We start from the raw sequence: 22,609 nt of genomic DNA, 5'->3' as shown, positions 1-22,609 counted from the left end.
AATTTTAAAACATAAAAATAACATTATTATTCATTTTGATATATTTATTCCAGGCAAAGCAGATGTAAAGAGTAATCTACATTAAACATTACATATATCTGCTTGCTTATGAAATAATAATTGAAAAAAGATTGATATGAAGTAGAGTAATACCTCACACCTGTTCATTCCGAAGTCCAAATAAAAGCATTGTAAGAAAAAAAAAAATTCAGGAAAAGTACCGACTGCATAAATGATGGACATCAAAAGGTTCACAAATAACAAGATGATGTGTTTGGTATAAAAGCCTAGAGAAATAAATTAATATCTAGTGATGAATATATTTTGGATCCATATATGTAGTTCCCTTTGGCAATAGTTTCCCATATTTGTATTTACTATAACTGGATTATTTTTTCTAGGAGCTGTGGGAGGATGTATTGAAAGTGTTCTGTTAAATAAAGTGCAGTCATGGGCTGTAAGTGAACACTCTCTGAGCCCAGGTTGTCACAGCAATTGCTACCCATACTGAGAGCTGTCAAATAAAGGAACGATTAGGAGGTGTGACTGTTACTGTCACTTTGACAACCCAGGCTCAGAAGAAGCATGACTCCAGCTGCTTGAACTCAGTTCAGTAGTTTCTGGAGTCACATATTCTCTCTGTTTGGGTTGTCATAGTGATAGCTAGTGAGATCCTAGTGAGTTGTGGCTATCGTTATGATAATCTGCACTCAGAGGTCATGACTACAGTGACTGCAGAGCCTGGCATAGCAGATTCCAGACTCATGCCCAGGCTGAAGCCTGAATTGTCATGTCTTTTCCTCTCCTGGCTGCTGAAAAACTTACTTTCCCTTTTGTCTTCTTCCTCCTTCCTACAGGTCCAGAAAGAGCCAAGTAATTTGTCTGACAGGTATCAGCTCTGTTGAAAACCATCTAGACCTAATATACCAACATTAGAGATTTCACTTACTACAGCATAAACAAGTGTCTATACTTTAAATACTATGTCTATGTCACAGTACAGATTTTCTAATTTTTAAAAACAAAGCCTGCATTGTTATTTCAAAATGTTTACAATTAAGATCTTTTTTCTTTTTACATTTGGCTGCCTCAGTGCCAACCTTAGCCATTGTGGAGGGGCTAGTAGGAAGTAAAATCTCCTTTCCCTGCTCCCGCTTTCATCCTCCTACTGCTCTTCAAACCCTGAAGAGAAGAATGTGGGGAATGAAGGCTCATTCCTTTGCAGGTCTGAGCCAAGGAGTCCAACAGAGGTGTACTTCATTCATTCAGTATCTGAGTTTTAATTGATCAGCATTGTGTAACATAAATCTCTGCATAACACAATGTTATGATGAGAATTACTAGCATCTGCTTAGATCAGAAACCTCTTTGAGGTTGGGTGAGAACACACTCTTCAATTAATATAACTGTCAGGATAAGAAAATCACAAGCCTCCCCCCTCCATCAAAGGCAAACAGAGGTTGTGAACCCACCCAGAAATTTTGGACTGAGTGGCTGGAAGAGTTTTTCTAAGTAGACTTTCCCCCATGATCTCCCACAGGGCACTTCAGCCTTTTGATGAGGTAGAGTAGGCATAGCCTTGGATGGGAACAGTCCCGAACCTCAGACACAATACTTCCCCAAGCCTCCACAGTGTGCCCTGTGAGCAGGGCTGGCTCTTGCAATTTCGATGCCCCAATCACAGCAGCACACCGCCAGGGGTGCTCTGCCGCCTCCCTGGTCCCGCAGCTCCGTTGGACTCCCGCAGGCGTGCCTGCGGATGCTTCACCGGAGCTGCGGGTTCAGTGGATCCTCCTCAGGCACGCCTGTGGGAGGTCCACCGGAGCGCCAGCCGCCCTCCCAGCAACCGGCAGAGCACCCCCCATGGCATGCTTCCCCAAGCAGGCGCTTGGCATGCTGTGGCCTGGACACGACCCTGACCGTGAGCACACAGGCTACAAATTGGCACAGTCTGTTCCCTACTGTGCAGCAGAGCTGCTCCATATGCTGGTGTGGAAAGGCAGTGGGGCTATATTTCTACATTTCCTCTCCTCTTTGAGGTAACAGTAATACAAGATTAGAATTTTTTCAATACATGAACATTTGCTACCATTATTTTTATATGGTAGCACTCATCATGTTCTAAGTGCTTTCCAAATGCTCAGGAGAACTGTCCTTGCTCTCAGCTCACAAACTAAAGACAAAAGTAGACAAAGGTTAGAGGAAGGGTAATGACAATTGGCAATTGTTATAAAAGTCAACTTGATTCACTGTAACCACAAAGGCAGAGAGAGTCTTTTTTAAAAACTTAAATGTGGGCAGGTTACAGGATTTCCCAGTGTGCTCAGTAACATCATATCATATGTTGTTTGGTTGTTTTGTGTTCTTTACATTGCCTGTAATTGAAAAGCTATGTAACAGACTATGCTGTATTTCTCCAAGGAAAAAAATAGAAGTAAAATATTTTGGTATGACATGTGAATGACTGCAGAATTCCTTTTATGGTTACTTATTTTCTCAATTGATAAGAATGCATTGGGTAGATACTTTAAAAGTTGCAGCACTATAAACACCATTTTAAATACTACAAAATAAGCAAGCATTTATGTTCCTTGTTTTTTATTGATTTTCACAGTATAAATGTACAAAAATCTGACACTTAAATTTGGAGTTGCACCAATTTTGATAATACCTTCTTAGTAGAGAGTCCAAACATTAATGTGCTTTAACAAAGAATTTATACTTTGGTTTTGCTGATTCTTAGAAATATCTCAATAGTATCTATGCCATGTGTTTATAAGTAGAGCTGTTTGAAGCTCAGAAATGTCATTTCAGAGATCCTGGAGACTACTTCTGCAGCAGTTTTTCATCCCCTGAATTCACCCTGAAATTCATTTTTTCCCCACTAGAAATGACATACCAAAAAGCTGACAACAGGACTCTTTTCTTGTGGGGAGTTTGTGTATCCTCCTCCACCGTCACTTATGATGCCCCAGGCTGCCTTATTGTTAATAGAAAATCTTTAGCACCAGAATCAATGCAAGCAGCAGTACCCAATGGATCCAAACCACGCTATTGCAAACATGCAGAGTAGGCAGGGCCACCTACCTTTCCCCAGAAGTTGTTGCAAGATTTTCTACCTATATTCCTTCTATCATCCAAGAATCTGAAGCTTGCCTCGTTATCCAAATGCCTGAGGTTTAACATGCTTCCCCTCAAAGATCTAGGAAAGGGAAGTGATCAGCTAGTCATCCTGAAAACAAAAACAAGGTGGAACAAAAGGTTCCCTATATCAGATGATGACAAATGGCAAGGGGAGACAGGACAAATTGAGTGAAGGGAGTTTAAGTAGCGAGCAGGATGGTCAGAAGCAAGGCTGATTTTCAAGTAGACCTGAATTTAGCTTTGTGTGGCACTGATCTCAGGTTCGCACTTCCTTACAGAGTTGACAATTGTTGCAAATTTACCAGGGGTGAAAGTAGGTTAAAGGACTTACCTGTACCCTGGAGTCCTGAGCAGGAGCTTGGCCTCAACTGGAAAGGCAGGGCCTTTAAATCAAGATTTAAAGGCGCTGGGGCTCCAGCTGAGGCTGGGAGCCCCAAGGCCTTTAAATCACCCCTGAAGCTAGCAGCTGCAGAGGTGTCTGGGAGCCCCAGGGCTCAGGGGCAATTTATAGGGCCCGAGGCTCTGGCCACCACTACCGCAGCAGAGCTCTGGGCCCTTTAAATTGCCGACAGTGCCCTGTCACTGCCACCCTGGGGCTCAGGCAGCGGGGCTCGGGAGGCGATTTAAGGGGCCTGGGCTCCAGCTGCGCTGGGGAGACCCAAGCCCTTTAAATTACCAGCCTGGGGAAGCCAGTCAGTCTGACACAGTGCACCGGCTCTTGCTGGTACGCCGTACTGGACTGTACCGGCTTACTTTCACCTCTGAATTTCACCCAAGTCTCAATATTATCTGGATAGCTTTCTAAAGCTTCTCCTGATCCCTTGCAGTTTTCCCATGAAACGTTGCCATTATTCAAAATGGCCACAATATCCGAATACTTTCAGTGGGCCTGGAACCATGCTACCCTAAAAGAAGGTGGCTTTCCTCTGTGTTCTATTATTTGGAAACTGAACAGAAAACTGTGAAGCACTAGGAATATAGGAGGTGCAAGTTTATATGGAGAGTAGTGAGAGGGAATCTGAAAGGAAAGGAGGGAATGTTCTTAATGGAGCTGATGTGCAGAACATAGCTTAGTGGTATCTATTGCAAAAAGGTTTAGAGAGCATTTGAGTTGGATAACAGTCTGAATAATTAATTGTATATGTTAATACTGTAACACATGTAATAATTATTGTACATTTTACCATAATGCAAATTGTTATCCAATCATCTGGCTGGGTGCTACAAAATCAGAAAATTCTTTTCATGACTGAGCATTTAATAGTTTCAATTTATTCATTTATTTAGACTTCTACACAAAGTAAAATGGTGCCTATTTGTACTCTCCAGGAAGAGTTAAGCCTGCACTCAAGTGTCATTTCCTGACTTTTGAGAACTTGATGCATACAGACTGTTCCTCCTGGAGCTCCTTTGAAGGATGAAGCATGATCTCCCTTGTGCATCTCAACCATGTTAGCTCAATCCCGGGGGAGGGTGGGTCAAGAGGGAGTGGAGGGAGGTATGGCACTGTTTGCTCCTCTACCTCCTTAGGAGAGATTAACACCACAATAGTTGCTAAGAATAAACATTTCTTATGTGTCAGACTCTGCTGGGGCTGAGGCCACATCTAGACTAGGAACATAGGTAATATTTAAGAGCGTATTAGCTAATCATAGAAATTTAGGACCTGAGGGGTCCTTTAGCAGTCACTAAATCCAACCCACTGTGCTGAGACAGGAACAAATAAATCTTGAACATATCTGACAGGAGTTTTTCTAACTTGTTCTTGAAAATCTTCAGTTATGGAGATTCCACAGCCTCCCTTGGAAGCCTATTCCAGAACTTAATTACTCTCCTAGTTAGAAAGTTTTCCCTAATATCTAACCTAAAACCTCCTTTTCTGAAGATTAAGCCCGTTACTTCTTGTCCTACCTTCAGTGGACATGGAGAACAATTCATCCCCATCCTCTTTCTAACAGCCCTCAATATTTTTGAAGACTTTTATCAAGTCACCTTCAGTCTTCTTTTCTCAGAACTAAACATGTGCCATTTTAAGTTCTAATCCTGTCCTCCAAAGCAGTTGCAAGCCATCCCAGCTTGGTATTGTTCACAAATTTTATAAGCATACTCTCCACTCCATTATCCAAGTCATTAATGAAAATATTGAATAGCATTAGGTCGAGGACTAATTCTCTTGGGGACTCCAGTCAATATGCCCTCACAGTTTGATAGCGAACCATTGATAACTACTGTTTGAATACGATGTTTCAACTACTTGTGCACCCACCTTATAGAAATCTCATCTATGCCACATTTCCTTAGTTTGCATATGAGAATGTCATTTAGGACTATGTCAAAAGCCTTACTAAAATTAAGATTTATCATGTCTAGTTGTTCTCCCTATTTGCTTGTCCATTAATCCCATAAAAAAAGGAAATTAAATTGATTTGGCATGATTTGTCCTATGCTGGCTATTCTTTACAATCCTATTCTCCTCTAGGTGCTTACAGATTGATGGTTTAAGAATTTGTTCCAGTATCTTTCCAGGTACAAAGCTAGGCTGGTCTATAATTCCGTGGCCCCTACTTGTTCCCCTTTTAAAGATAGGCACAATGATTGTTCTTCTCCAGTCCTCTGGGACCTCACCCTTTCTTTACAAGTTCTCGAAGATATTTGCCAATGGTTCCGAGATTCCTTCATCAGGCCCTGCCAACTTGACTAAATATAATTTATCTAAATATTCTTTAAGCAGTTTTCTTTCCCTATTTTGGCTTGAGTTCTTTCCCTCTTGTTGTTTTTAATTATGTTAAGTATTTGCCCACCATTATCCTTTCTAGTGAAGACTGAAGCAAAACATGCATTAAACACCTCAGCCTTCTTGATATCTTCAATATTTAGCTTTCGTTTTCTACTAAAGAGGGGACCTACAGTTTCTTTCATCTTTCCCCTGCTTCTAATGTATTTAAAGAACATCTTATTGCCTAATATGTTTTAACCACTTGCGTAGAGAGGATTAACACCTTTAAATATAAGATATCACGCTATGGTCATGCCTAGGGTGAAACTTGTGTCAGTGAGAAGAGAATGAGCCCCATATTCAGTTAATAACCAATGGGACAAACTTTCAGCATGCCTTTAACTGAGCCTGCATTTTTCTCTCACAGTTTTATAGTTGCAGTAAGTGTAAGTAATATTTTGGAGACAAAGGTACAGTTTAGTTCCTTTAGATGTCTTTGTATGTTTAGTTCCTTTCGATGTTTGATTGTACCAACAAATGGGATACAGGTAAATTGTATCCTAAAACTGTAGCTGCTCAAACAGTAACCAGATCTGAAAAAATGTTGAATGCAAAATGATTGTTTAAATATATAGTCATTGTCTTCGAAAATATTCAGAAGTATTCAACATATGGCTCATACTTTAGGTTAGTATAGAAAAACAATGACAATTTTTTTACATCTATTACACATCTATTGAATTTACAGTAAAATCTTTCAGAGCCTGTTTCTATATTAACTTTTAAGTAATAGTTAACCATCATGGCTTACTCTACCAGACAGATAATAGACTACAAATGGGAATAATGTGACCTTTGGTCTTCCATTAAGCCAGACAATTTATTTCACCATGTCCATTACAGAGACTATCTCCCACTGCTAATTAGCTTACAACTAAATTCCTTCTTTCCCATATCTTTCCAAGCAAATATATAAGCTCATCTTGCATTTTTACTTTTCCCTTCCCTTACTACAGAAAATATGTGAAGGAAAGTCTGCTAATTCATCTGCTTCATTGCATAAATTGATCGACAGCTGGGGTCAGGAGGATATTTCCACAAACATCATGCTATTAAATATAGATGAATTACTTTTATTTATTTTTTATTTATTGGCCTTCTTCTGAAGCATTTGAATGCAGCCCTTCCTGGAGGTAGAGTAACAGCCTTGAAGTGGTTGGTTATATTGATTTACTTAAGTATGTGTTAGGGCTATGAATGAAAATATTTGGTTAGCCCACTGTACATATTCAGAGCAATGTCTTTTAGCCAAGAACCTCTACTTAATAAGACTAGTGTTGACATTATTCCCTTTCGTTATCCTTCTTATAATTACTGGACCAAATCCTCAGTTGAGGTACATTGACATTGATTTTAATGGAGCTACATCAATTTACACCAGCTGAGGATCTGGTCCATTGAGTCTAACCATCTAAATGTCTAACTTCATGCTGCTCATCCTTTAATATCTTGAAATTTAACTTCTTTTTCTCCGAGTACTTGAGTTCCAGTAATTTGATACCTGATGTTGCAATTTTAGCATCATGAACCTGCATCAATATGTGACTGCAGTGTGTTACCATGCCTTATCATCATCACTTGTTTACATGATGACACAAAACCTGCTTATGCAGATCATTAATTATCCCCACTCTCATCCAGAATGAAGGGCGGTCTTCAGTTCTGTTTCTCTCGATAAACTGCTGGGGAAGACGAGTGTCTCCCATTTCCTTCCCTTAGCCTTGAGTGAAGAGTGTTCTCTTAACTGTGTGTGGAAACTATTCTTGCCTTAAACTGTGGGTGAAACGCTTTGCCTCCGTCCCTGCCATTTTATTTGTTTAGTGTTCCCTAGAGCAACCAAGAAGTGCTGCAACTGCCATTCTATTTGCTCTCCCTGAAACCCAGGTAGAGTGAGCTAAGTGCTATCCAGGCGTGCTGTATACTACACATAGAGTAGTAAAGAGATGAATGCCTAAACTATCAGAGCAAGCCATAAAAAGAGACTTTCATTGACAGAGATATGGAGAGTCAATTTGACTGAATTTAAGCACATATTTTTCTTTATCTGTATAAATATAGTTTAATTTATATAAAACAAAAAAAATGTGATTTTTTTTTTTTAGTTAAAAAATATGATCATGTTTCCAAATGGATGGCATGGTGGATAGGACAACTGATTGGAGTCATGACACCTGGGGTTCCATTTTCAGATGACTTGCTTTGTGATATTGGGCAAGTCACTTCACCTCCTAGTGTCTCTGTTTTCCCATGTAAAATGGGGATAATGATACTGAGTATCTTTTGTAAAGTGCTTGTGTTCAATGGATGGAAAACACTGTATAACATCTAAATATTGTTATTAAATTATGAATAATGATTTTTCCCTTTAAAAGTCAGTTTATTCCCCTAGAATAGTGTGATTGAATGTAATAATATGTGCAAGAAAATCTGTGTGATAAGGCCTGACAGGCTTGCTACTGAGGTCTGTCAGGACTATGTGGTATTAATGAGAAAAAGCCCTCCTCCTTCTAATACATCTCATGTACTGTAAATGAGGCCTGGACACATTTAAATTGCCAGGCTTATTTATAGAGACATATTTTTTAAGGAGGGGAGAAATGTATTTTCTATAAATATAGCTCTTTTCTTGTAGAACCTCTTGCTCCCTTTCAAACACTCTCAGTCATTTCAAATGACCACATATCTTTCTTGTTGTGCATTCCTAAATTTGTTGAAAATGGAAAGCCAATACATTCTAAACAAGAAGACAGTTTTACACTCTATTTTGGGTTTAGTTGCACAATAACAAGTTTCAAAAAAAATTTATGCTATCATATTTGGGGATTCAAATAATTATTCACTTGTAACATTTACTTCTGCCAGAACTACTTTCACATAAAGCAATAAAATAAACATTAAATTACAGAACTATCTGTCCCAAGAAACCTGAATCATGAAAACCTCTAATTCAATAGTATAAGAATAAAAGTTCTCTTTTGACCTGCTCCATTTTTCACCAATTTTATTGTTATTATTTTGTATCTCCGCATTTCAGAATTCAGGCTACAATTAATGTAACGGGGGTGGGGGAAATTGCCTCAACATGTACTGCTACGAAGGCAAAGCTTAGTGAATGAAGATCCATCCTCACATTTTTTTTAATTATGTCTTTTCCAGGAAAAAGAGATCCTAACTGAACTGTGTGTAATTAAAAGCTCTCACAGCTTGACATCAACTAGTCTACTGTACTACTACACAGAGTTTATCAGACCAGGACCAGTTTCGAGGAAGTAAATGAGTTATGTTGAAATATCAAAGCTCAAGAATAAAATCAGGGCACCAGCTAAAGAGGTTAGTTTTGTGTGATCCATATAACAGAAGGGTGTAAAACACCTATTGTGGTTTGTAAGCTGATCCTGCCCTGACTATGACTCTTGCTTAAACGTTGATGGTTTGGGGGCTGATATGGGAAATGTCAGATTACTGCAGTAATCTCTAATATGGACAACTACAAAGTCTAATTGCTCACCTGCAGCTATTGCAAGGTATGACAACAACATTTTTGTCAGTAATAGATTGATAGAATTCTGCTTATCTGCTGGTACAATCTTTCTGTTGACTACCTCCCTGCATTGAATATAAAATGTTGGTTTTGATATTGAAAGCCCAACATATGCTGGTTCCTAGATGTCTAGCTGAGATTTGATTCCCAATATGTCATTTTATCTACTAATGTCTGAGGTTTGGGGAATCTTTAAACCTATAAAGATATAATAAGGTTCTCCTTGTATGTTTGCCTCTGCTGCTTCTATTTCTGAATTGCCCTCCATCTTCACTTTAGAAGTAGCATCTGGATAGTGCATTTTACAAAGCTTAGATCTTTTTTTTTGGTGGGAAAGCTCTCAGCATATAACGCTCAGCTGGTTTTATGTTGTATCTCTCTTTCTCTATTCAACATTATTGTTCAAGTTCTGTAGCTTGTTTGTACTTATTTCCATAGGGTTTTCAAAACTGGAGCATTTCTGTAGGGTATTCAAAATTGGATGCATATGTTGGCTATGTAGCATGCTTCTCTTTTCTGACTGGATGTGCAAATATGTAGAATTCCAAAACTGAAATTCAGTTTCTACAAATATTCTACAATTTTTGCTTAACTCACACTGTTTCCAGAGCACTTGTTACCTTAGTATCTAAACACTGATCAGGCAAATATATGTCTTTAAAGCCGAGACCCAGTGAATTTTGCAGTGAAGTGGACCTAAATTCTATTCCAACACACTGTGGTTTCTTCAACATTCCAACACAGAACACTGAAGATTTTGCAGTAGTGCCGAGTACTTTCAAAAATAAAGATGTTTGCTGAATTTGAATATGAATATTAATAGCACAATCAGTGCAATATCCTCTTTGATACTTAATTTTTCTTTAGTTTGATATTTTATGTTAAAAGAGTCACATCTTTCAGTCCTGTGTGTTAAAACAAGATATTCATTGCATGAAATAATTTTCATAAACCAAAATGAAAACAAGAATTGTTGAGAAAACAAGTTCTCAAAGTATCTTGGGATTCCAATAGTACAAGTAATGTACTAGAACAGGGGTCGGCAGCCTCAGGCACATGGTGAGCCAGGCCAGTTTGTTTATCTGCCGCGTTGGTAAGTTCAGCTGATTGCAGCTCCCACTGGCATGGTTTGCCATACCAGGCCAATGAGGGAGGTGGTGCAGACGAGGGTTGTGCTGGCTGCGGCTTCCCGTCTCCCCCATTGGCCTGGGACGGAGAACCGTGGCCAGTGGGAGCTGTGATTGGCCAAACCTACCGATGCAGCTAATAAACAAACTGGCCCAGTCCACCAGGTTGCTTACCCTGGTGAGCCACGTGCCAGAGGTTGCCGACTCCTGTACGAGAATGTTTACCTCTTTAATTAATTATTTGAAGTGTGTATCTTATTTTGATAACTTGTGTCTTAACTTTTAGTTTTCAATATGTGATCAAGTTTTGTATTGACAATGAAAAATTACATAATAGAAATTGCCAGGTGTCTTGGTAAAGACTGGTAAATGTTTTTGTCATCCAGGAAGATGTGAAAGGAGGTTTGTACTAAGGTATGGGATTTAGTCCAAAAGCCAAAGCAGGTCTAGAATTTAGATGTGAATTTGATTATGACAACTTTTGTGACCAGAGACCAGACCTGAGGAAGAGCTCTGTGTAGCTTGAAAGCTTGTCTCTCTCACCAATAGAAAGTGGTCAAGTAGAAAATATTATCTCACCCACCTTGTCTTTCTGATATTATGTGAATTTCTTTCATCACTTCAAAATTATGAAAACCTCATAAGGTCAACTATTCTTATGATATATCTGAAAATTTGGGCTAGTAGACCTTTTCCAGTATTGACTCCAACCTGGAACCAAAACTAAAAGGCAGGATCTAATTTGGGAACACCCACCCACAATCACACAGGTTCAAATTGATGCTCTGATTCTGGCCCAACTGTAGCCAGAACATGGGCTAAAACAATCTGGTAAAAGGCATATTTCTTAGTTAAAAAACAAACAAACAAATAAAAAAACTACACTTCATTCTAGCAATAGTAGATTGAGTTAATTTGCATATATTTAGACCTGAGGTGGTCCAATCCCCTAAAAGTGAAAAATATGCATAAACTTGAGTACAGGTATTGAAGAGTATGTGCTGTTCAGGAAAGAGAAGAGTAAATGCAAAGGTGGTGGAGTAACATTGTATATTAATGATGAGTTAGACTGTGAAGAAGTTAGAAGTGATGAAATGGATAAGACAGGCACTGTTTGGGCCAAAATCAGTTTGGGGAAGAAAGATACTAGAGGTTTCCCTAGGATAGTGCATGGGTGTGTTACAGACCACCAATATCCAATTTGCATATGGATAGAGACCTCTTTAATGTTTTTAAACAAAATAAATACTACGGGGGATTGTGTGTTTATGGGACACTAACTTCTCACATATAGAGTGGGGGACAAGTACTATTAATAATAGTAGGGTCTAGATTTTCCTGGATGTCATAGCTGACAAATTTCTTCACCAAATAGTTGCTGAACCACTTTAGATTTGTGTTGGACCTCATAAAATAACTGGTTGTAGAGAACAACCTTTGTTCGCATGATCATGAACTAATTCAGTTTAAATTAAATGGAAGGATAAACAAAAATAGATCTGCAACAAAGGTCCTTGATTTCAGAAGAGCTAAATTTAAGAAAAATAAGGGAATTAGACAAGTGGACTGGACTGAAGAACTCAAAGATCTGAATGTGGAGGAGGCTTGGAATTACTTAAAATCTAAGTTGCAGAACCTATCTGAAGCATGTATCTCAATCAAGGGGGGAAATGTAGGTAAGTGTTGTAGACTAAGATGGATGAGCAAGCATCTCAAATAGGTAATTAAGAGAAAGCAAAAAGTCTACAAGGAATGGAAGATAGGAGGGACCAGCAAGGAAAGGTACCTCTTGAAGGTCAGAAAGTGTAGAAATGCCAAAAGCCAAGCAGAGCTGGACCTTCCTGTGACACTGCACCCCATAATCTTCATAGTGATATTATTATGATATTATTATAGCATAGGGGTCAGCAACCTCTGGCACACAGTCAGCAGGTTCAGTGAACCACAGCTCCCACTGGCCGTGGTTCACCGTCCCAGGCCAGTGTGGGAGGAGGGAAGCGGGGGGGGGGAAGGGATGTGCTGGCTGCAGCTTCCCGCCACCCCCATTGGCCTGAGCTGGTGAACCACAGCCAGTGAGAGCTGCGATCGGCTGAACCTGCCGATACAGCAGGTAAACAATCTGGGCCAGCCCACCAGGGTGCTTGCCCTGGCGAGCCGCATGCCAGAGGTTGCCGACTCCTGTTATAGCATGATTATGATTTATTTTATGCAAAATAAGTCATGTGAGGTGTCATTTGAAAAGTTATGATCTGCTGAATATGATTATCCTATTTGTATGCACGTATAATTTTTGTTTCTGAAGTTATGAATATTGACTATGTATCTGTATTTCAAATGTAGTTACCCTTGGGTAATGCCCACTAGAAAAGATGCTTTCAGGCTAGATGGTTGGTTGGGAAGGGCCTATTCAGGGCAAGGAGCCATTAGTGAAAACAATAGGTCTTAGGAGAAGCTTATCTTCCATCTGGTGAGCCTTCTGGAGAATACTCCACACAGCCAGTAAGTAATGGCTGCTATGACTCTATAAGGACATGTGACCAGGCCACATGATTCTGGACCACATCTTGGGATGTCAATATTTTTCCAGACTGGTCTGAGAGCCAAGCTTTGGAACAAAGAGTTCTCATCATATGGAAAAGCTACATAAGGCAGCAAGTGACATCACCTGGGATTCTTCACCCCCCACAGAAGAAGACTCCTGGAAACACCAAAGTAACAATGACTGAACTGAGGGAAGTACTGGACCCAGGCTAAAAGAGATTTCTAGCCTCTGTATGAAACACTTGAGAATTCCAAGCTGTAAAGCAAGTGCAGCTTGTGCCTTAAGAAGCTGTAGCCTGCCTGTACCATTAACTAGGGTGAGATCCTGCTCATTCATATCCAATCTATTTAGTATCTTAAATTTAGTTTGCATTTTTTGTTTATTTGCTAGGTAATCTGCTTTGATCTTTTGCTAGCCCTTATGATCACTTAAAATCTATCTTTTGTAGTTAATAAACTTGTTTTTTTGTTTTAATCTAAATCAGTGAACTTTGGCTGAAATGCTTGGGGAAAATCTCTGCTTGGTTACCACAAATGTGAATTTTTCTTTTCACATTGAGGGAGAGGTGGACTGGGTATTAAACCAATATACTGGCCATATTTGACCAGGGCAGGACTGTACTGCTCTGGGGTCCCAGACTGGGAAACTGGTAGTTAGAGAGCCTGCATGTAACTGCAGTGGGGTGTTCTCTACCTGTATGAATGCTAGTGAAAATGCAGGCTGGAGGGCTTTGCAGCTTGTCACAGCAGTACAGTGTGAGAGGGAGCCCAGGCTAGTGGATCAGGGGCTCACTGGTACCCCAGTTCCAGGTAGCACCCTGGGGAGAACCCGTCACACTTTCCAAGGGAATTAAAACCTCAGTTTATAATGAGCCTAATTATGGGTAATGGCAGAGTGGCTAATGGCAACAAGGATATGAAGGTTGAAATTACCACATCTCAGATGAGACTCAAACTTTAATGGGACTATGACAGGGGCCCCACATAATCTACATCCACGAATATTAAAGGAACTGGCACATGAAATTTCAAGCCCAATAGCAAGGAGTTTTAATGAATCTGTAAACTCGGGGGTCAGACCCTATGATTGGAGAATTGCTAATATGATGAATAGCAATTGTGATAAAATACAACATGATTTTAGGCAAGGTAGATCATGCCAGATCAACTTGACCTCCTTCTTTGAGAAGATAGCTGATTTTTTAGACAAATAAAATGATGTAGATCTTATCTACTTGCATTTCAGTAACACATTCGATACCGTTCCATCTGGGAAATTATTAGTTAAATTGGAGAAGATGGGGATTAATATGAGAATGAAAGGTGTATAAGAAACTGGTTAACGGGAAGACTAAATTGAGTCATAGTGAAAGGTGAAATGTCAGACTGGAGGGAGGTTACTAGTGGAGTTCCTCAGGGATCAATCTCTGAACCAGTCTTATTTAACATTTTTGTTATGACATTGGCACACAAACTGGGAGTATGCTAATAAAATTTGTGGATGACACAAAGTTGAGAGGTATTGCCAAAATGGCAGAGGTCTGGAATATCATACAGGAAGACCTGGATGACCTTGTAAACTAGAGTAATAGAAATGGGATGAAATTTAATAATGCAAAGTACAAGTTCTGCATTAGTGAATAACCAGAATGTTTGCTATGAACTGAGGACTAATCAGTTGGAAGTGATAAAGAAGGAGAAAGACATGGGTGTATTGGTTGATCACAGGATGACTATGAACTGTCAATGTGAAGCGGCTTTGAAAAAGGCTCATGCAGTCCTAGGATGCATCAGACAAGGTATTTCCAATATAGACAAGGAAGTGTTAGTAACATTATACAAGATACTGGTGAGACCTCATCTGGAATACTGTGTGCAGTTCTGGTTTCCCATGTTTAGGAAAGATTAATTCAAATTGGAACAGGTTCAGTGCAGAGCTACTAGGATGATCAGACGAATGGAAAACCTACCTTATGAGAGGAGACTCAAAGAGTCTTGTTCAGCCTATTCAAAAGAAGGCTGAGGAGAGATATAATTTCAGCCTATAAATACATTAGAGGGATAAATACCAGGGAGAGAGAGGAGTTATTTAAGTTAAGTGCCAATTTAGATACAAAAACAAATGGCTATAAACTGGCCATCAACAAGTTTAGGCTCAAAATTATGCAAAGGTTTCTAACCATCCAGAGGAATGAAATTCTGGAACAGCCTTTCAAGGAGAGAAGTGGGGTCAAAAAAACCTAACCGCTTTCAAGACTGAGTTCTATGGATAAGTTTATGGCGGGGATGGTATGATGGGACTACTTATAATGTGGCATATCACTCACTGGCAACTGCCAAAAGCAAAACTCCTCAGTGGCTAGAGACTGGACACTAGAGGCTCTGAGTTACTGCAGAGAATTCTTTCCCAGGAATCTGCCTGGTGGGTCTTGCTCAGATACTCAAGGTCTAGCTGAATGCCATATTTGGGTCGGGAAGGAATTTTCCCCAGAGTCAGATTGCAAAAGACCCTGGAGGGTTTTCACCTTCCTCTGTAGCATAGGACACAGGTCACTTGCAGGTTTAAACTAATGTAAATGGTGAAGTCTCTATAATTTGAAGTCTTCAAACCGTTGTTTGAAGACTTTATTAATTCAGCCAGAGCTTATGGGTCTATTACAGGAATGGATGGGTGAGACTGTGTGGCCTGCAGTGTGCCAGAGATCAGATTAGATGATCACAATGGTCTCTTCTGACCTGAAAGTCTATGTGTGTGCACAGCTTCACTCAAGATGATTCTTTTCTGCCTTTTTGCAGAGGATGTAAAAGTCTCATTTAACTGTAAAAATAGGCCTCTCAATAAGCAACGGTAATAAAATTGATTTAATCTATGTGATACTTGTTTATTATCTGAGGTGAAAGATTAACTCCAATTCTTCCACCGCTTTGCTGTTTTCCACTATTAATGTAGATCAGATATCCCCCTTATGTATTAAAATGTTTGCTGCTGCTTTTATTATATAACTATTGATTTACTTGTGTTATACATGTATTTCTATGCTCTTTTAACTGATATGCTTTCCACAGTTTTTTAAGGGAATATGAATCAACTCTTCATGGTAATTTAATATGACCCAAGCACAATTCAAAAAACTGTGTTTGTATAAAGACTTTCTATTTTGACATAATACTTCTAATGTACTATATATTATTCTTTTTGAATCCATCATTTTGAAATTCTGCAGACATCTCAAGGTTATAGTAGGGTCATGCAAATGCAGAAAGTAGGCTAGTTTCTGGTCTCAGTTGTACCACTGTATATGTGGAGCATCCTACTGATTTCAAAGGTGTTTCTTCAAATTAGGAGGATTTATGAGGAGAGGCTGAGGAAACTGGGATTATTTAGTTTGTGGAAGATAAGAACGAGGGGGGATTTGATAGCTCCTTTCAGCTACCTGAAAGGGGGTTCCAAGGAGGATGGATCTAGACTGTTCTCAGTGACAGCAGATGACAGAACAACGAGTAATGGTCTCAAGTTGCAGTGTGGGAGGTTTAGGTTGGATATTAGAAACAACATTTTCACTGAGAGAGTGGTGAAGCACTTGAATGGGTTATCTAAGGAGGTGGTCGAATCTCCATCCTTAGAGGTTTTTAAGGTCAGGCTTGACAAAGCCCTGGCTGGGATGATTTATTTGGGGATTGGTCCTGCTCTGAGCAGGGGGTTGGACTAGATAACCTCTTGAGGTCCCTTCCAAACCTGATATTCTATGATTCTATGAAGTCATGTGCCCCAGCTCCCTAATCATTTTCATTGCCCTCTGCTGGACTTTTCTCATCATTTTATTCATTAAAATGCAAGGAAAAACTATGTTGTTCATAACTGATTCTTTTTTAAGAGCTCAAATCTTCAGCTGTTGGACATTGGGTTAATTACACTCAAGTCAATGGAGCTACACCATTTTCCGCAAAGTTTGTGGACCAAAAATCCTATAGTAACATAAGCTTATACCATTGTACTTATTACAGTGTATATTTGCTAGAGGCTCTTATAGTTAAAGGTGCATGAGTGTTTTCGTTAACATTCCCTGTTTTCAAATGTTACTAATTTTTGGAAAAAATCCTGTCTGTGCTGAAACCTACCTTGCATAGTTTCTCCCCAGAGGTGAAGTTTTTTTGTTGTTTTTGCTTATAACTTGTAGCACAGTTCCTTCAGCAGCTTAATGTTTGACAACATTTTTATACAGAATATTTTCCAGTTTTCAGTACTTTATAAGCTAGCTTTTTCTCACACACACAATTAAAAAATGGCTGAAGTGCACCATTTGATTTTTTTCAGGTTGAGTCTTTCTCCTTGAAGACTAGGCTCATGTATCATTTATCAATAAATAGCACATAAATATATATAAAAAATCTTAGTTTAATTATTAAAAAGCTCTTTTTTCCTCAAATTTGGAATTTCTGGTTCTAACCATAGCACTGAGAACCTGGTTCTACAGCTCCTCACTTGTGAAATTTACACTTGTGTAAAGGACCCATATAAGGGGATAGTTTGGGAACATAAGTGGTTCATAGACTAACCCTCTTGTTCAAGTGAATTTCATCCCTAGAAAGTAAGAAGAAAGATGTCATATTATTGCAAATTTCAGAATTACAGAGACCAATAGGTCAAAAATACAAACATTTTTGATATCTTGAGACATTTCCTTGGTGCATGTAAAAGAGAGAAAAATATTTGTTGTATGAATAATTTAGCGTTTAATGGAAGATTTTCAAAAGCACAATGTGGAGCTAGGTATCCAACTCCATTTGACTTTGCCCTTTGAAAATCATGCCATAAATTATTTTGTCACTAGGCCATAGAATACCTTTCTACCCTGACTTTAATACAGGCTTCTGAGCCTTGGTTAAAAGTTATTCACAATAATTTTGAATTTTAATTGAATGGAATATGTAAGCCACAAGTTTCTCATGTACCTTTTCAGTTCGTTCATCAGAAACAAAAAAGACAAAGATTTTTGTAGTCTCTTTCCTCTCTGAAGGGGAAAAACACTGGAGGTCTGATACAGATAAGTTGTTTATTTTATCATTTCCAATATACCAGCAGAAGTAAATGCTATTCAAGGTGGATTAAGTCAGTGTGAAAGAATTTGGGATTATTAGTTATTTTTGTGTGTACCAGTATGGGACTCATTTTGTGAGGATTGCCAGAGCTGGAGAAGAAGTAAGTGATGAGTGATACTGCAGGCAGTATCCAGGAGATTTGCAGAATAAGAGTAAAGATCAGTGGATAAACATAATTATGATCTCATGGTGAAAAACTCCAGGTACTAGAAGTAGTTATTTCACACTGTGGAAAACAGGAGATCATTAACTTGTATGAAAAAGAAAATTTAACAAGCAAGTTTATTGAGTTTGGTCAATCTGTTTTTCATAGAGATAAATTATTTAACATTTTCACCATGCACTTAAAATGTAAATGTACAATGAAAGCCTGAAAATTTTGTTTATTTGTTTTTTAAAAGGTGGGTGAGGGAAGTGACCCATGCTTGACTTTTTTATATTCAAAATTCATGTCTTGTTTGTCCTGGAGACTTCAATGGCCAGAATTCTAGGAGAAGCCATTTGGCACTCAGTGCAACTCTGAGAAGAGCCCACAAAGATGGCTGTAAGCCTAATACATAGTGTAGTTTGTGTGGGTCTGGTCATGGGAAACAAATTACGGCAATTGCAGGGATGCTCTAAATTGTGCTATCTGCAGCAGTAGGCAAAGGGCTATTCCAACAGCAAGGGATGATCATTTAAGTACACTAAGAAAATAATTCATTACTGATAACCAGTGTCCACAATGGATTCAGATAATCAGTTTAACATTAAATATGAAAAGAAAAAATCAAGTTCTGAACCATTTAGGAAACTTTAGTTAAAACCTAGAATGTCTCCAAAATTTGTTTATCAATAAATGATCTTAAAATATTGGTCAAGGCACAGTAGGTATCACAATAATGGCTCATATAGCTACTATGACCAATATGGCAATTTTCTGCAATATCTTTGGAGACCTTTCTGTAGGAAGTTTATATTACATTGTGGGCCAGAGATTATGTAATTCCTTGGGGGAGGGTTACCACAGTTCCTCCAGGAAATAAGAAGAGTGGGGGTGATTAGACAAATTTAATAAGGTTTTAACACCTCCTGAGTAGTACCACCACTGGGAGAGATTCATATGTACTAGTTAAAACTGGATTCTCCCTAAACCAACAAGCAAATAAATGACATTTGGATAAACAGCCTGAGTTTAAATTGACTCAGGGATTGAGTCAGGCAAACAGACAAGACTTTCTGTTCAAGGGGGACTCCAATACTTTCTGGAAGGCACAGTACTTCGGCTTATTGAGCCCCATAAGACTGATGGGTGAACTCAACTAAGCTTTTTAGCATGCATACAGGAACTTCTGCTGTTTTTATATGTTTTCTCTGTAATGCTTTCACCTTAATGATAAATATGCTTGCTTAGAAAGAACTGTGTCGTAACATGTGACTGCTGATAAGTACAGCTGTTCATAGCCTTCAGAGAGGAAGGCAGTCTGGCTTGCTGAGGATAACCCAATGTAGTTAGAACTGTGCAGACTGGAAAAAAATCACAGCCAAGAATGACAGAGACATGGATCTGTGCTCAAGAGACATGATGGCTGTGGAGCGGGGAGCCTAGAGTGGGAGTCCTTGGTGGAGCATGGAGGGGGAATATTGGTGCAGTCTCCCTGAACTATGACAACTAAAATTTAGAGCAAAATGACAGACTGGGATATAAAAAGTTTCTCAAACACAAAATGAAACAAATTGTATCTCTATAAAAAAGACTAAAATCAAGTACTTAACAACACTTTAATGTAGCTGAAGTGAGGGAAGGACAAGGAACTGGCTCTTTTAAAATCTCCCACTTGCATAATGGAGAGTTCAGTCCTGCCCACTTTGAAGTTAATGGCAAATTTCCCTTGAACTTCAGAGGGAACAGTATTGAGCACTTGTGCAAGGAGATGAGTCTCATTCCAGACTACCTTCCAAGTTCAGTATACAATTATCAGGGCAGATGTGTAGTCTTTGTCCACTAATTAATGCAGCTAGCTAGGTGCCAGGAGACTTGGTTTCTTATCTTAGGTCTGACTGGCTATGTGACTTTGGACCAGGACCTGATACTGTAAACCTTTGTGACGAGTTCTTACTCATGTGATTGATTTTCTAGCATGAGGCCCTTAACCACTTTAGGCCTGAATCCTGAAATCAATTTCCACTTAAATCATTGTCCACTGAAATCAATACCTGTGAGAACCTGTTTCCTCACCTGTAAAATGCCTTATATGCCTACCTGACTGTCTTAATCAGGTAAATTATGTTGAGACCCTTGGTTCAAACATAGCAGGCATTATGTAAGTGCTAGTTTAGAGGAATCTTGGGAATCACTTGCGGTTAAGTGAATGGTGCTTCTCCACCTCAGACAAAAAGCAGCCTCTGTTATATTTGCATCCAGCAGAGAAAGAGATGGACACAGATACAAAGAGAGCTGATAGAAACAGAGCTCTCTGCTGTGCTTGCTTTATTGTTCTAGCTGCAAAAACAAACAAATAAAAAGTGAGGTTTTGCGTGAGGGAGGGGGGAAGGACTTAAACATTTAAAGGGACAGGACATCACATTTATCCACCCTACCTTTAAAAACTTTCCAAACACATATATATTACCACAGGGGTCGGCAACCTCTGGCACGCGTCTTGCCAGGGTAAGCACCCTGGTGGGCTGGGCCAGTTTGTTTACCGGGCACCTCCGCAGGTTCTGCCAATCGCAGCTTCCTCTGGCGACGGTTCGCTGTCACAGGCCAATGAGGGCTGCGGGAAGCTGCACGGGCCAAGGGATGTGCTGGCCGTAGCTTCCCGCCACCCCCATTGGCCTGAGACAGTGAACCATGGCCAGAGAAAGCTGCGATCGGCAGAACCTGCGGACTTGGCAGGTAAACAAACTGGCCTGACCCACCAGGGTGCTTACCCTGGCAAGACGCGTACCAGAGGTTGCTGACCCCTGCACTAGGGATTGAACTGGGGGTCATCAGAGCTAAAAGCATGAGCTGTTATAGCTTGAGCTAAAACCTCATTGCTAGGGAGTATACCAAGTCATATCCTCTATGGATCACTGTGAGGGAACTGTAACAGACTCACCAGTGGGTAACATATTTGATTTCACTAACGTAAATGAACTGAAAATTAGATATTATATTTATTATAATAAATTGCAGAATTATAAATGTTAAACATGTAGCTCTCTAACTCAATCTTTATTAAATTAAAAATAAAATACAGCATCTCCTACAGCAGTCAAACTATACTATGAATTAGTGGGTAGTGAACCTTCTGCTATAACAAGTACACAGGTAATAAAATATTTCTGTGCTTTTTTCCTATCTGATCTTTTAATTGTTTCAGAAAGTTCAGATAAAAAGTTCTTCTAACTGACTTACTTTATTTTACACTGTGGAGTGCTTTAGAGGGCTTGGTGTTCTTGGGGGTTCTGTAGGGAAATAAGTAGTGTAATAAAATTTGATAATGACTGCTGAAGGTGTTTTATTTTTAAAATGAGCCATAAACTTGAGCTTCACATGGAAAGGATTCACATGTCCATTCCAGAATAAAGGCCCAGTCCTGCTTCATTTAAGTCATTAATTATAATGGAAGGACCTGATGTTCATCACCTTCCCAGGTCACATGTGGGGAGGAGAGACATGGAATGCTCACTATGTACTTGATTTCATACTGTTCTATCTGTAGTGAAGGAGAAGCCATGAGTGAATCCTTCAGAAATAAATTGATGTCTCTCATTGCGCTACAGTATAACAGCATGTGGTAAAGAACCAGACATCAATTGTTCCTTAAAAGCACTGAAGTTAGAAACCATCATCCTTTCTTTAAAGTAGTGAAATTAGTAAAGTAGCTTTAATATCCTAGAAGACGATATATACCTTTCAGGCAATGCTTCATGTAGCCCCTCATCCTTCTTAGCAAACCAGGCATTGCCCCAAGAGAAGATACACATATGTGGGGCTTTTTGCAGGGTCCACAACAGAGTTCTGAATTGCTGACTTCCTCTGGTCATCAGGAGGGAAGGGGTGGGAGATGTGACCACCAGTTATCCTGGCAACTCTCCTCCTGCAACCAATGGGAATATCCAGCAGCAAATGGAGGGCAAAAGCCAGCCAGGCAGCACTCAATCAGTTTCTGACCTGTGAAGAGCTCTGGAAGCCTGGGAAAGAAGGAGAAAGGCTATAAATAACCCTGTTTTCCCTCTATCATGCTGTCTGGAGTGGCTCATGACCATGAGTGCCTACCTCAGGGCACACTGTCAGAAAACAGGGGAGATACCCAAACCGATGGTGAATTCTATAATTAGATTTCACTAAGCCAGTAACAGATGTGACTGCCCAGATCACTATCTCAGTCTTGCCCTGGAGTCATAGACAGT

The sequence above is a fragment of the Gopherus evgoodei genome, chromosome 1 (assembly GCF_007399415.2).
Source record: "Gopherus evgoodei ecotype Sinaloan lineage chromosome 1, rGopEvg1_v1.p, whole genome shotgun sequence".
In the NCBI taxonomy this organism is placed as follows: Eukaryota; Metazoa; Chordata; order Testudines; family Testudinidae; genus Gopherus; species Gopherus evgoodei.
This window is presented reverse-complemented; position numbering follows the sequence as displayed.